The sequence below is a fragment of the Micrasema longulum genome, unplaced genomic scaffold (assembly GCF_059751315.1).
Source record: "Micrasema longulum isolate JH-2025_06_02 unplaced genomic scaffold, ASM5975131v1 h1tg002082l, whole genome shotgun sequence".
Classification (NCBI taxonomy): domain Eukaryota; kingdom Metazoa; phylum Arthropoda; class Insecta; order Trichoptera; family Brachycentridae; genus Micrasema; species Micrasema longulum.
In genome coordinates, this window is record NW_028279249.1 from 1 (window position 1) to 14,062 (window position 14,062).

The window sequence follows — 14,062 nt, forward strand, 5'->3', positions numbered from 1 at the left end:
AAAAGAAACAATGTTGATGTTTCAAGGTATATTTATTACATGGCAAATAAATTATGAATTGAATTATGTCGCGCCAGTGTAACGTCGATATGTTGACCTGACGGGGCTGACTTTAGTTAATGACTCTTTATAGGCCGCGTTTCTTTATTTAAACGAAGTCCAGGACGTTGCTATTACGTGAACAGATGTCTATGGTGTAATACTGTTGGTCTTGCAGAATATAATGTATTTTATCCAATATACAACGCTGAGTTGCTTCTAGTAGTCGTTTCTCTATATTTTAGGTGAAATCATTTAGCACGTGTGTGTGTAATCTATCAATGAACTATGAACTCTATACATATAAGAAGATCATGAGCAGGTGGATTATATATTATTGTGTGGTCCATCATAAGGATCGTTTTTTCATCGACATAATATTCAACAATATTTTTAATTTGTTAAAAGTTCTGTAGAAAAGATTTGATTTCACCTCTAGGGAGTAATCAAAATAAACATATTTTAACAGATATAGAAATAGGAAACTCTAGACATTCACAGGGCTTATGATCTGTCATCGGCTGGTTTAAGAAGTCACATTAAAAAACATTGCAGAAATCCAAATTTAAAAACATAGGCAGAATGGCAAATGTTACATAATATAGTATAAAGTGACTACTTGAATCAGCTAATGACTATTTTATCCAACCAGATTAGTGACCAGTCTGACAATGTCGGTTTAGATAAAACCCGGTCACTAGTAAAAAATATAAAGAAAAAGGAAATAAAAATAAGTATATTGTTCTAACCATTAAAAGTAAAATGTTGTACCACCAAGATATGTCAGTAGAAGAACTAAAATGTTAAATGGAAAATCGAAAAATGCTTTTGGTGACTATTTATTTATTTCTTTTACAACTTTCAAATGCACAGACGTTTTTTGTTTCAGGTCCCGACTAGTTAGGAAATAGTATGAAAGTCTAATTCTTCAGTCAACATAGTAAATGTTACACAGTGTGTAAAGTATTCATTTAACCCGGCCGTTGACCGAACACAAGCTCTACATATGCCTATATTTCATCTCTGTTGAGAAACGATCACATAGTAAAATTCAACAAATATATTTGTTTGTTTTCATATTCCAGATACCTAACGGAAAATCGAATTGCAGTAGAGCAGGGTCCGAACCATGGATTTTTAATCGCGAGTCCGCGATACTGCCACGGGACAAGAACCGGACTTTTACGATGTGGAAATGTGAATTTTACTGCTGAATAAACTACTGTAGGTCAAACGGCAAGTTGATGCCACTTGTCAGATAGCTGTATTTGTCAAATCCTTTTAAACATTAATGAAAAAGAAACCTGAGTACCAGTATCTAAATGGTACACTGACATTCAGGGTTTTCAAAAGCAAGAAATACAATAAACCGGTAAAATAATAAAATGGACCGAATATGTAAATTAAAATCTGAAAGAATACCTACGTTTGGTCCAAAATATTTTTTTTCAAAAACCACCAAGCAAAGCACAAAAATACATGGTACATACATACAATGGTTAAACCAAACCACTAACAACAAAGAAAAACAAAATATTGTACGTACCTGTTTATCTTCTTTGTTAAACTGACTTACCCCTTTTGACCTGTACGAAAAAACACGCCTCACATAAAATATTTGACGAAAATTGAGACGTCAAAATATGTGTAGATTGTCAGTCATAGAATTAAGAATAGACCAGAAGGAGCGTAGAATCATATTTGAATACATCAGACTGTGTCCAAAGAACCCCCCCCCCCCTTTGCCCCACTTTCGCCGCACGCATGCGTGAAGTCACCGCGTAATGTTGCCAGATCGCGAAAAATATAATCATAATATTAATGTAAGATAATTATATTAATAAAAAAAAAACAATTTGTCAATTTCTCTAAACAATTATTGTACACGCGAAAACAATGATTGACACAACAGAGAAGTTAAGTAAAGGGTCATATAATAAGAGTAATTTAATTAATGAATTTTGAACTAAAAAAATTAAACCAATTTTATTTTACATAAAACTAATATTTTTATGTCATGTTAAATAATATTTGACGTTTTAAAGATAATTTCAGTCAAATGTACACCACGGCGTTGTTTAATCCGAGAGGTTCTATTTTCATTATTTCTCTCATAAGGTAAGCACATTAGCGTAAAAAAATTGACTCCCCTGGCAACACTAACCAAATGCCCATTTTGTTTTCTTTGACAATCTGACAGATGGAAAAATAATTACATTTTTAAAGTTATGCATTTGCTACTTACACATACATTTGCTATTTACACAGGCATTTGCTATTTACACATGAAATGTTCTCCCATCCTTTTTTTGCCAAGATTCCAGCAGTATTTTTACACGTTAAAACGACACAACACGGCATAGTTGAACTCAAATCGGGAGTTGTGCACTGGGCGACATCTAAAAAGAAACTAATGGGTCAAAACGTAAAACTACTCCCGTAAGAGTGGTTTAGTCGCCTTGTTCAGCTTTGCTTCAGGAAAAGTGCCGTTAACAGCACAAACTGCTGTTTCTCTTCTTTGTTGACCTGACCAAAGCTTTTGACACAGTGAGTAGGAAGGTTCTTTTTTAAGTATTGGAACACGTAAAATGTCCGCCGAAACTTCTTAACATATTACTTTTGTTCCATGAAAATACGAAGTGTACTGTTCAATTTGAAATTAAAAGGTCAAAAGGCCTTCAAAGTGGAATGTGGAGTGAGACAAGGATGTGTGCTGGCACCCACTCTTTTTGGTATTAATTTTTTAGTGCTGCTTCACTCATCAAAGATTATGAAACCGGGATGTGCCTCTACACTTGATCAAATGCTTACCTCGAGCCCGAAGTGGATTGAATTGTCACCAATTAAAAAAAAAACATTAAAAGGAAGTACAATTAAAAATGAAAAAAAAAATTCTTGCTAAAACCAGAAACTTTTCTCCACATTTGTCGATCTGCAGAAAGAGTTTGATAGAGTTGACAGAAAAAAATTATGAAAGGTGTTATCGGAGTATGGAGTGAGCGGAAACCTGACACAAGCTATTGCTTCTCTGTATAAAGACAGCATAGAATGTATTAGGATAAATGGATCATACACATTGTGGTTAAGCATTCACAAAGGAGACAAACATATATGTGTGATGTCTCCAGGGCCGTTCAACGTGTATATCGATAACTGTATGTAAGAACTGAGAAGCTTAAGAATGGGTAATTTAACTGTCAATTGTCTTTTGTATGCTGACGATGCCGTGCTCCTTGCTAACAACAAAGAGAAATTGCAATTCTTGGTAACAAAGGTACACGATGTATGCAAGGGAAGCAATTTGCCGATGAATGTCGGTTAATCGAATGTGATGGTTTTTGAAATAAAAAAAAGTTTGACTAAATGTGAAATTACTATAAATAGGGTTATATTAAAACATAAAGATGAATTTGTGTATGTGAGAATTATGTTTAATAGGGATAAAATGACTGAGAAAGACATTAAAAAGAGAGTGAATACCGGGAACAGAGTGAACGGTGCATTTAAATCAATCTTGGCAAATAAATGATTGTCGCAAGACGCAAATTAGCAGTTCACAATGGAGTCGTGGTCTCGACCTTGATGTATGGGAAAACAGGATTGAAAGTAGGCTGAATTCTGTAGAGCAAATGGACAGCGAAATAACGGCGAAGAATATTTACAATGCAAATATTGATGGATGCAGAAATAGAGAAAGACCGAGAAAGACATGGCATGAACAAATCCTACAAATACTTGAAGATAGACGTGTTAAAAGTCCGAATAATCGGCGCGCGTGCATGATAAGATGTATGAATGTAAAGAAAGCGAGATTTGTATACAAAAATAGAGTATTGTGGGGTTCTATCTTCTCTGCCTACCCTTACAAAGAAACGGCGTGGTGGTTTGTTTGCTTGTTTGACAATTCATTACCTCCTCTTATTAAATTCGAGTTAATTAGGAATGTTGAAACATCGAATGATCAGGAAATGATTAAGGTAAAATTAACACTTACACTTGGGTTATTTTAGCACTTTTTGTAGTATTGAAATTTAAAGTGAAATTGATACCGTTGCTTGGGGTAATTCTAGCACCTTGAGAATAACTTCACCGTTTCTAGACCCGATTCAAATTATTTTTTGTCAGCCCTTACGAGGCATAGCCTACTAAAATCGCTGTGGTCGGGAATAAGAGGCAACAGAAAAGCCCTTATAAAAAGTCGATAAGGGTAAATTGGACCTGAACTATCTGACAGAAAGAACTTTAACCGCGCATAGAAACATCTGATCTAATCATCTTTTTATGCCCAATTTACTTGAAGCAAAGCTGGATTCCTAGTTTGGCATCTTTTGAACTGTGAAAACAGCTTAACTGAACCATGGAACCTTCCAAGAGTCGACGAGAAAAGGTCGCTGTTTTTTTTATTTCATTTAAACTAGATCATTGAAATAGATATTTATATCAATGAAGAATTTCAATGCTACGGGAAAATTGGATATGAAAAAATATTTTTATACGATTAAAAATTATAGCATTTAATTGTACAGCGAAGTTTCGCGAAAATGCATGGAAACCTTAAAAAGAATAATTGTATTATATAAATAAAACACGAGTGATTTTTTTGACTTTAATCCACAAATTTGGAATATCCAGTCACCGGTTTCATCGCTTTCGCGACATCTTTGAGACTGGTGATGATGAAGAATTTTCACTTACAAACTTAAATGTTTTAAATATAGATTTAAAAAATGAAATACGTCACAGGTTATTATTTATTCATTTATTATTATTTATTTATAAAAACGCCCAATGGGCATTTTTAAGGACATATTCATGCATAGAAAATTATTATAAAGGAAACTAGAAAGACACAGTGGTATTTAGTAGACTTTGTGGAAGTGGAAGCCGGAGAGAGGTGTTTATAATTGAATTTGATTCAGTGATTGAATGAGAAAAGACAACTTGTTATCGAAGAAATCAAGACTGGTATGTTTGTTGGCAGACCTAAGAATTCTGGGCATAGGTAAATAAAAACCATAATTAGTTCTAGGATTATCGGTATGAAAAAGTTAGTTTTGTCTGAGGTTTCTAATTTGGATATTTTATTTTATAGAGCTCAGTAGTTTAGAGAGTTAATTAAGAATTTTAAATACGACTAGAAGGTCGGATTTATTTTGACGGTCTTGAAGAGAAGATATAATATAATTATGCTTGTTTCTAAATCATTTATCTATGGATAAGCCCAACCTCCAGCCTATCTTTCTTAAAAAATGATGTTGAACTGATTCAATGTTTTTGATGTGAACATCATAATATGGAGACCAGATAATGGAAGAATACTCTAGGTGCAGGCAAACTAAGGAACAGAAGATAATTTCAAGGGTATTGATATTTTTAAAGTCTGTTATGCTTCTTTCTGTTCATGAATCCAAGGAGTTTTAAGGAATGGATGAGCACCAAGTTGCTGCTTAGAGAGATGTTCATGAACCTTCACTTAATTTTGGCTGAGTTTTCGGTGCACTAAAATTGTCTTTAGAAAAGATTTTTTTGTCGCCGGAGGCGAAATGAGCCGTTCACAATGAAGTTCTTGAGCCGAACTTTTTATATGGAAGCGAAGTATGAAATTGAAAAAACAAGGATGAAAGGAGGCTGAATGCTGTTAAAATTAGATCTCTGTGGCAAATATGTGATAAAGCTTTATACGATAGGTGAACCGGTTAATCAGTGAATTTTAAAGACAGATAAATATTATCTTAAAAAAAAGAAAGAAGTGTTGCGTAGGTTTGGACATGAAAAACGAATGGACAGCGAAAAAAACGGCTGAATGGATTACGGGGCGAATGCTGATAAATACGACAGTACAACAAATATCCGAAGAGCAATTTGTCGAAAATCGGTATAATCTTCGTGCGTGCATGAGAAGATGTATGAATGTAGATAAAGCCAGATCTGAACGCAAAAACAGAGTGATGTGGCTATCTATCCTCTCTGTCTAGCTCCACAAGGAAAGCAACATTAAATGCCATATATACATATGCCAAACAAACAAGTCACCAACTGCAGCTAAAAAAAACGAAAATCCGACTATCTCCGTTTGGCGCTGGTACCAGTTTTGTGACACGACATAGCTAAGGACACTCAATAAAAACGTAAATTAAATTCGCGTTTATTGACACGGCTAGATTCAATCAGTATTGTCTGCAATTATTTACGCCCAGCTAAATACGATTCAAACGGTACATTATGCACTTGTACAGTCATCGCTTTTCTATGGAATAATTGGATGGGGGAAACTTACAACAATAATATTAAACCATTAGAAACTGTTCAAAATTTTTATTAAAAATAATGCTTCACAAAAATCACACTTTTCCCTCTTTCCAATTGTTCCAAGAGGCTAAACTTTTAGATCTAAGACAAATATATTGTTTTCGATGTTTAAAATATATATTTAAGGACCCGAATTTATTTACAAGTAATTCAAATAGATCAAGTCAAAGAAGGAATCGTGTGTTAGAAATACCACATTGTAAAATGAGGCTCGCACAGAGATATGCATATTTTATTGGCCTAAATTTTTTTAATTCTTTTTTTACTGATTTCATTGATTCCAAATTTTTAAAATTTTCTTTCTTTTAAAAAACATGCACTATCCTGGATTCAAACTAAAGATATGAACTTTTTTTTCTATGATTTATTTTGTTGCCCTTTAATAATAAGGAATATTTTTGTGTTTTTTTAAAAATATTTTTTATTTCCTTTTTTAAATACTCTAAAAAAAACCACATTATCTTTTACAGATTATTTTATTTTTTCTTTCTACACAAAAATATTATCCCTGTCCATTATTTATTATAGGAGCGAAAATTCATTCAGGCCATGCCTTTGTGAGATTTTTTTGTTTACTATTTTTCTATTAATATGTATTTCATTGCTATGTAATTATGCTTTCTTTTTTTAATATTCTGTTTTATCACCTATGTTTATTGTAAAAATAAAAATAAATTCTCATTTATTATATTCGAACCATTGTTATTGTTAAATAAGTTATGTATAAGTTATAAAATTCCACATAATATCAAACACCACCCTTCTGGTGAGTCGGAATTTGACATAATCATACTTACACAAAAACAGTTCGCTACAGTTTTGTTCGTTCTTTATCTTTGTTGCAGGTAATATTAGGAATTATATTGTTTTCCTAAGATTTCCTTAATAAACTAGAGATCTGTATATTCTCTCCGTTGTCTCTGGAGAGCCGAGTTAATGTATATTCCCTCACGGGTACATTAGTGGTCGGAAGTTTTGACTTGAAGAAGATACATGAACCAAAATATTCCCCAATACAGAAACTGTTGTTTCCAGAAACTTCTCAACTGCATAATGTGAAAATTTTCCCTGCACCACTTTGCGAAAAGTATTTTTCTTATGGATAAACTTTGTGCATGTTTTCTCTATGATGATAGATGCAACGAGTGACCACAGATTAAGTTCATAATGTCTGATAAACTTTAAATGCATTATGTTAGATGTCATTTATGTTTAAAGCATTAAATTTGTGGTAAAACAGTTCAATTAATGTTGGTAAATATTCGTGTATAACCACTTGCTGTCTTTTTCATGTCTTCCGGTCTTGAGACCGTGACAGGTACGTCTTCATTAGAAATTTAATCAAACTAACATTTTGGAGATATGAATAAGAGAGTCTAGGCATTGACAGGGATAATGACTTGTCATTTGCTAGTTTAATTGGCAAATTTACACACTGTTTAATATCCACCATTTTGTCTAAGTTTGAACATCCACATTTCTTCAATTCTTCTATCAGTTGGCATATTATAAGAAGTGAAAAAAAAAATTTTAGGCGTTGCTTGGTATGTCGGTTAAATAATTCAGTTAGATAAGTTTCACCTGCATCATCAAGGTTTTATTTTTTTGAAAACCAAATAAATGAATAAATATGGATATTCAAACATAGGCAGAACGTTGAATATTACATAGTTTTAATGTAGTAGTTTGAACTAGCCAATGATAGGTCATAAGCTTCGTAAATGCATTGATTTCCATATTCCCTTTCTTATAATAATCTTCGTCTCTCATTTGAACTCAATTGTAATATTATAAACATCTTCTTTAAATAAATACATTTTATTTTATTAAAATAAACGGCACTTTGTACATTTTACGTATTAGTTGAAAATTAATTGGTTTACATACAGGTTAGTAGAGTTAAGTTAAAATGCAATAAGTTAAAGATAACGTTTAAAAATAAATATTATATATATTAATAGATATTTACAAATTAAGAAGTGTGAATACGTAAACCGCACAAAAATATATTTGAACATTTTGAAAATATTGATAAATAGAAACCTTTCGAACCTATAAACAAAATCGAATAAGAACGTTTTATTTATTTCCTTATAGTTTATTACACATTTTTTGAGAGTTAAGTCCCAACTCCATTGGACCAAAAGTCCTGTGTTGAGTAGGGACGAATTATTGGTTAAAGCACTGTTAATTTTTATTAAATATTTCTTTTGTCTATTTAGAAAAACAACAGCAATACAAAAAAATATGTACAAAAATAAATAAATAACAATATTCAAAAAAAAATATATAAAAAAACATAAAATAAAGCCAAATGAGTTTTCTATATAATTACAATTACAAAATCCAGTTAGATATAAATAAAAAAATGCATATGCGCTAGTTTTTGTTAAAGTTAAATTATTATCTAGGACTACTAAGTACTTGTCTCTCCCACCCACAAAATTCAAGATGCGTTAATTAAAAAAAAAATACAAAAAATCTTCATTAAGTCCATAAATTGACACTTTTAAAACACTTCTAGGAGATAATTGTTTGACCGTATTAATTATTGTATATTTGTAACTGTGATGTTTCAGTTTTACTAAAAGCTTGAATTATTCAAATGCGATTGAAGAATTTTTTTTAGCAGGAAATAAAAACATAGTGAAATTTTAAATATCCCATTACATTGTCATACTCGCACTTATATGGGACTGTAAATAGAAAAAAAAGGGAGAATTTTCAAATATATCATGTTCTTCTTTCCATTTTCTTCGCACATTTTCCCCAAGGGCGTATTTCTTCAGCAGTGATTCTCAATTTTGTACAGTAGAACAATAATTTGTTTGCATTTACGTTTGGTTCACTCCATACAAATTTATATTAAAATCACGGATGGAAATATCAAAGAAAGATAGGAAGTCTATGTTAATGAGAAAACAAATATGTGTATAAAAATACATATTTTTTTTATTTACTGGATAATATTCTCCATCAGCTTTGGAACTAATGGAAAATTTTGAAGTTACCATGCCTGTGAGACTTTAAATTGAACGTAGTTATGCAGAAAGCAGCCATGCAGTAAGGTCAATTATATGTTTTGCTAACATCAACCAGGCGGTTTTCGTACAAAAAACTGTAGTCCCTTCTAAAAATAGTGCCGATCCCAAAAACGGCATTTTTCAATTTGCAGAAAACACCTACTGCTCTAGAAAAATCTTGCGGTACTTTAAAACTACTACTAAAACTGGTCAAATACGTAATTACTACTTGTTTGAAATGTAAAAAACGAATTTATTAATTGTTTATCATTTGTGAAAATCAACAACACTCAACTGTTGTGTAGATTAGATTATTCACTCTTTTCACAAACGTGCTATTATCTCAGTTTCACTTTTCTTTGGTTGGCTGATTTTTACATAACTACGTTCAATTATTGTGTCTACAGCTAAGGTATTTTTAGTATTTTCATCCATATGAACGAATGATTTTCTGTATTCACGTATATCATATATAAATAATAGTTTGTTAAAAGTAAATTTTACTTTTTTTTCTACCCGTTATTGTTTTTTTTTTTTTTTACCGTATGCCAGCAGTTACACCCACAGTGTAGGGGAAAACGGGTATGAAAGAGCTATGGAGAAGAGGGAATTATTGACCATAATACGACTGACTTGAAACGTGTTGACACTTGACCAACGTGTCTCATACTCGTGTTCGTCCAGCACATTCATTTGGTCTCTTCACATATGCATGCACAGAGAGTATCGTCTTCGCTTTTCGATGCTCAAATAAAATGGACGTAGCTTTAACTAAGTGTTTCACACATTTCTGATCAGTTCTTAATAACAAAAATAAGAAATAAACTATGCACTACCTAAAATTGTATGTTTGTGGTGTATAAAACATCCACATTATTTTTAATTAAAAAAATATATATTTTGGGTGTTTGAGGAGGATTTAAGCTAATAAGATTGGAGAGGATTTTTTTTGTTTTAATTTTTTAAAATTGGTTTATTTTTCCATATATATATTTTTTAAATGAAAAAATATAATTAAATAAATATACGTAGGAAAAATTCATCTTATAATTAAGCTATGACATAAATTGGAAAACATGCCCACAAAGACTTCAGCGTCTGAGCGTGGGCCATTCCTTTTTATTTATCAAAACGTTTAAAGCATTTAAATATGGTCTAACATGACCACAAAAAGAAAAGAAAAGAAAAGTAAATGAAAAACCAAATTCACACATGCTGATATGCCGAAAACATGATTTATTTGCAGTATGCGTTTTTTTTTTTAATAAAAAAAAAAATGTGTATCTGTTCCTTCCATGCTAATTCAAGACCTCGAACCTACTTTAAACTTTACCAGTGATTTAATATTTTGTTGTTTCTTAGTTAGAAAATTGAAGGATCTTGGACCAACAGTGCCTCCGTGCGAACTTAGTTCTGCATCCTGGAACTGACAGTACACAATCGGATCTATTACTAATACGATTCAAATTATTACTAAACGATTTCCTATTCAAGTAAACATATATCAGGCACTGAAATAAATATAATTAAACCATAGCTTATTGTTACCCCATAGTAACTTTAATCTATAAAAAATGTTCAATTATTTCTTATTTGCTAGCAGACAACAACAGTGTCTCGAATACATAGAAAAAAATTAAAAAATCAAAGACTACTAAAAATTTTATGAAAAATACACCAAATTTATTTTTAGCATTAAAAAGTATACGAGAAGTAGGAAAAATATCTAATATTCCATAGCGGTCATTACTGCAAGAAGGTACAATTGTGCAGTGATAGCATATTTGGTTCTGGATAACTGACACATTATTATTTTATATATATTTTTTATAAGTAATATAAGTTTTTTTATTAATAAATTTCATAAAAGGTACACGTTTTTTTAAAATTCTACACTTTTACAAATCTAGTAAATGTTATCGCTGTAACTCTCCAACAAGAGACTAACTCTTGTGCTTGGAGAGTGACTTAAAAATGTGACTTATAAACATAAAAACATCGGATATATAAAGAAAAAACATAAAACAATTATACATTCATACTTATTAAATTTTAATGTAGTTTGTACACGTGTTCAAAAAATTTCTCTAGATTAACTTTAAATGTATTTATTGATATATTATTTTTAATAGTTTTTAGTTCATTGGGAAGATTATTATAATTTTTTACACCTTTGAAGACAACGCTATTTTGACCGTGACTTGTGTGGAATTTAGGAATTTTAATATTATGTTATTATCTGAATGACTTATTCATCTCAAATTCTTTTGTTTTTTCGTTTTTTATATTTTTGAAAAATACAATTTATTTTATTAAGACTGTCTACTGTATGAACCTTAAATATTTTAAATGGACTTTCTTATTGAATTTGATATATTTATTTATACATCAAAGGTTCAAAGAACCTTTTACAAAAAAAACGTTTTACAAAAATATTCACACCAGTGAACAATAAATATGAAGTACATAATAGATTAATTAAAACCTAATTATTTACTGAACATAAAATATAAAAAACAAAAAAAGTAAAAAAGAAACATAACATATCTAAATAAAAAATAAAATTTTCTCATATCGTGGATAGCCTCAAAAGATGAGTCTTTCTTTCCGGATGGTATTCGAAAGTTACCAGATGGATGGGAGAAAGTAGTCGCTAGCGATGATCAATACTTTCAATGACATGTTTTCACCATTAAAAAAAAAACATTATTTTAACAATAAAACAGCGATAATTTATTCCAGTCCCCAATGTATAAAGTGTTAAAATAAATATAAAAATAAAAAAAAAGTTTGGGAAACTAGAAATATTCAGAGTTACATAATATATTATTAAAATAAATTGTCAAATCAATACATTATCTTTTCATTATTATCTATTTTAGTGAAATATTAATCACCAGTTTTTCTATGATATTTTCCTTTCAAATTGTTGGGAATCCTTGTTCAACAGTTTCTAAAATCTTAAGGGTTGAAATAAGAACATTTTTACTGCTTTTTATAATACAGGTATATAAATAACACAAGTAAAACAATATCGCCGACATTTATAAGGGTAATACATAACAGATGATATAAAAATAATATATACACACGTTTACAACCAAAATAAATATTTTTTGTACACAGTTTTATTAAAATGCAGTTGTTATTTTTCGAGTCCCGACTTGCTAGAAAATTCGGTATTAAATTGGGACGTCGGGAGTCTCACATATACACGGTGTATCAGGGCCAGACCACCGAATTTCGGAAGATCATTCTTCAAGGAGAACTTTAAAAAAATCCCAATAAAATAAAATAATTATTTTTTTCTTTTATAAATAATAAGAAAGGTAATTTTTTTATTTCCCGGACTAGCACCCCTTTTATAAACCCCTACCTTTCCCATATAAAAGAAATATTTATAAAAAACGCATTTTACCAATAAAGCAATGCGCACCAGACGCTGACAGGGGAAGCTGCTGGGTAGGAGAGAGGTAGGTGTTTGTGAAAGAAACGCAAAAATTCAGTCACTACAGTCAAACCTGGATATAAAAGAACCCAAGGGAATCTTTTCTACTTTTTTATTTTTTCTCAAAGAGGCCTCTCTATGATTTCTTTTACACAGGTCTACAAACATAACCAAGTTTCGTATTCCTATTACTATATGGATCCTATAACTATAGATTTACCGAGGCTGATATTTTTTGTGACAATGTATTTAGGTCAAAAACAATAGAACTTTTGAGAAAAGCAGATGTTTAACTTTATTATTTAATATATATTTTTATTTTATTATTTCGTTTTTTTTACTTTGATTATATTAAACATAATTTAAATTATTGTGCTAAGTGTAAACATTTTTTTGGTATGTGCATGAGTGTCCTATATTAAAACATAAATAAATTGTCAATATTTGTGTACATACTGTTTATTTACCCAATAAAATAAATAAATGTACATTTGTACAGGACGTACAAAAAAGAAAATACATGACATTTGTATGTATTATGTAAAGAGGTACATGAAGTGATACACACACATACGTGATACGACTTATCAATTCATCATCACGTAATACCAATGATAAGAGAGATAACATTTTCGGTTTACGGTTAGTCAACAGACCAATCGGCAGAACTGATTGAGAAGAAGCAGAATTTCAGAACTACAAAACTTACAATCATAGCGCTGATATTTCGATACATAAAAATTGGCTTGGTTTATGGATAAAAAATAAAATAAATACACTGAACTTTCTTATGAAATATTTCATGTGCAAGCAACTCGTATGAACTATACCCAGAACTCTCAACTTATGCGTTTAGCTTCTGAGTATAATTTGAACTTCCTCATATTGACCTTTTTGATCGTAGTATTAATTTGAAATGTGTATTATTAAACCCACATTTTTCTTGTATACTTAGTAATTTCTCAATTTTATATAAATAAAATCTTATTTTATATCTTTCTGAGACTTTTGGTGTATACACTCACAGTCCACATAATAATTACAACACCCATTCACCCTCCTTCTAACACACTTACACACTGACACAAATACACTAACCTCAACAATCAATATCTAAAACATATTTACACACACGAAGAAACCGATTTGTGTATATTTAATATATTTCTGTAGATATCTGTCATTGGTTTTGCTCTCTGTATATTTAGTTTCATTTTCAGTCAAATATGACTTCTTAAAAATA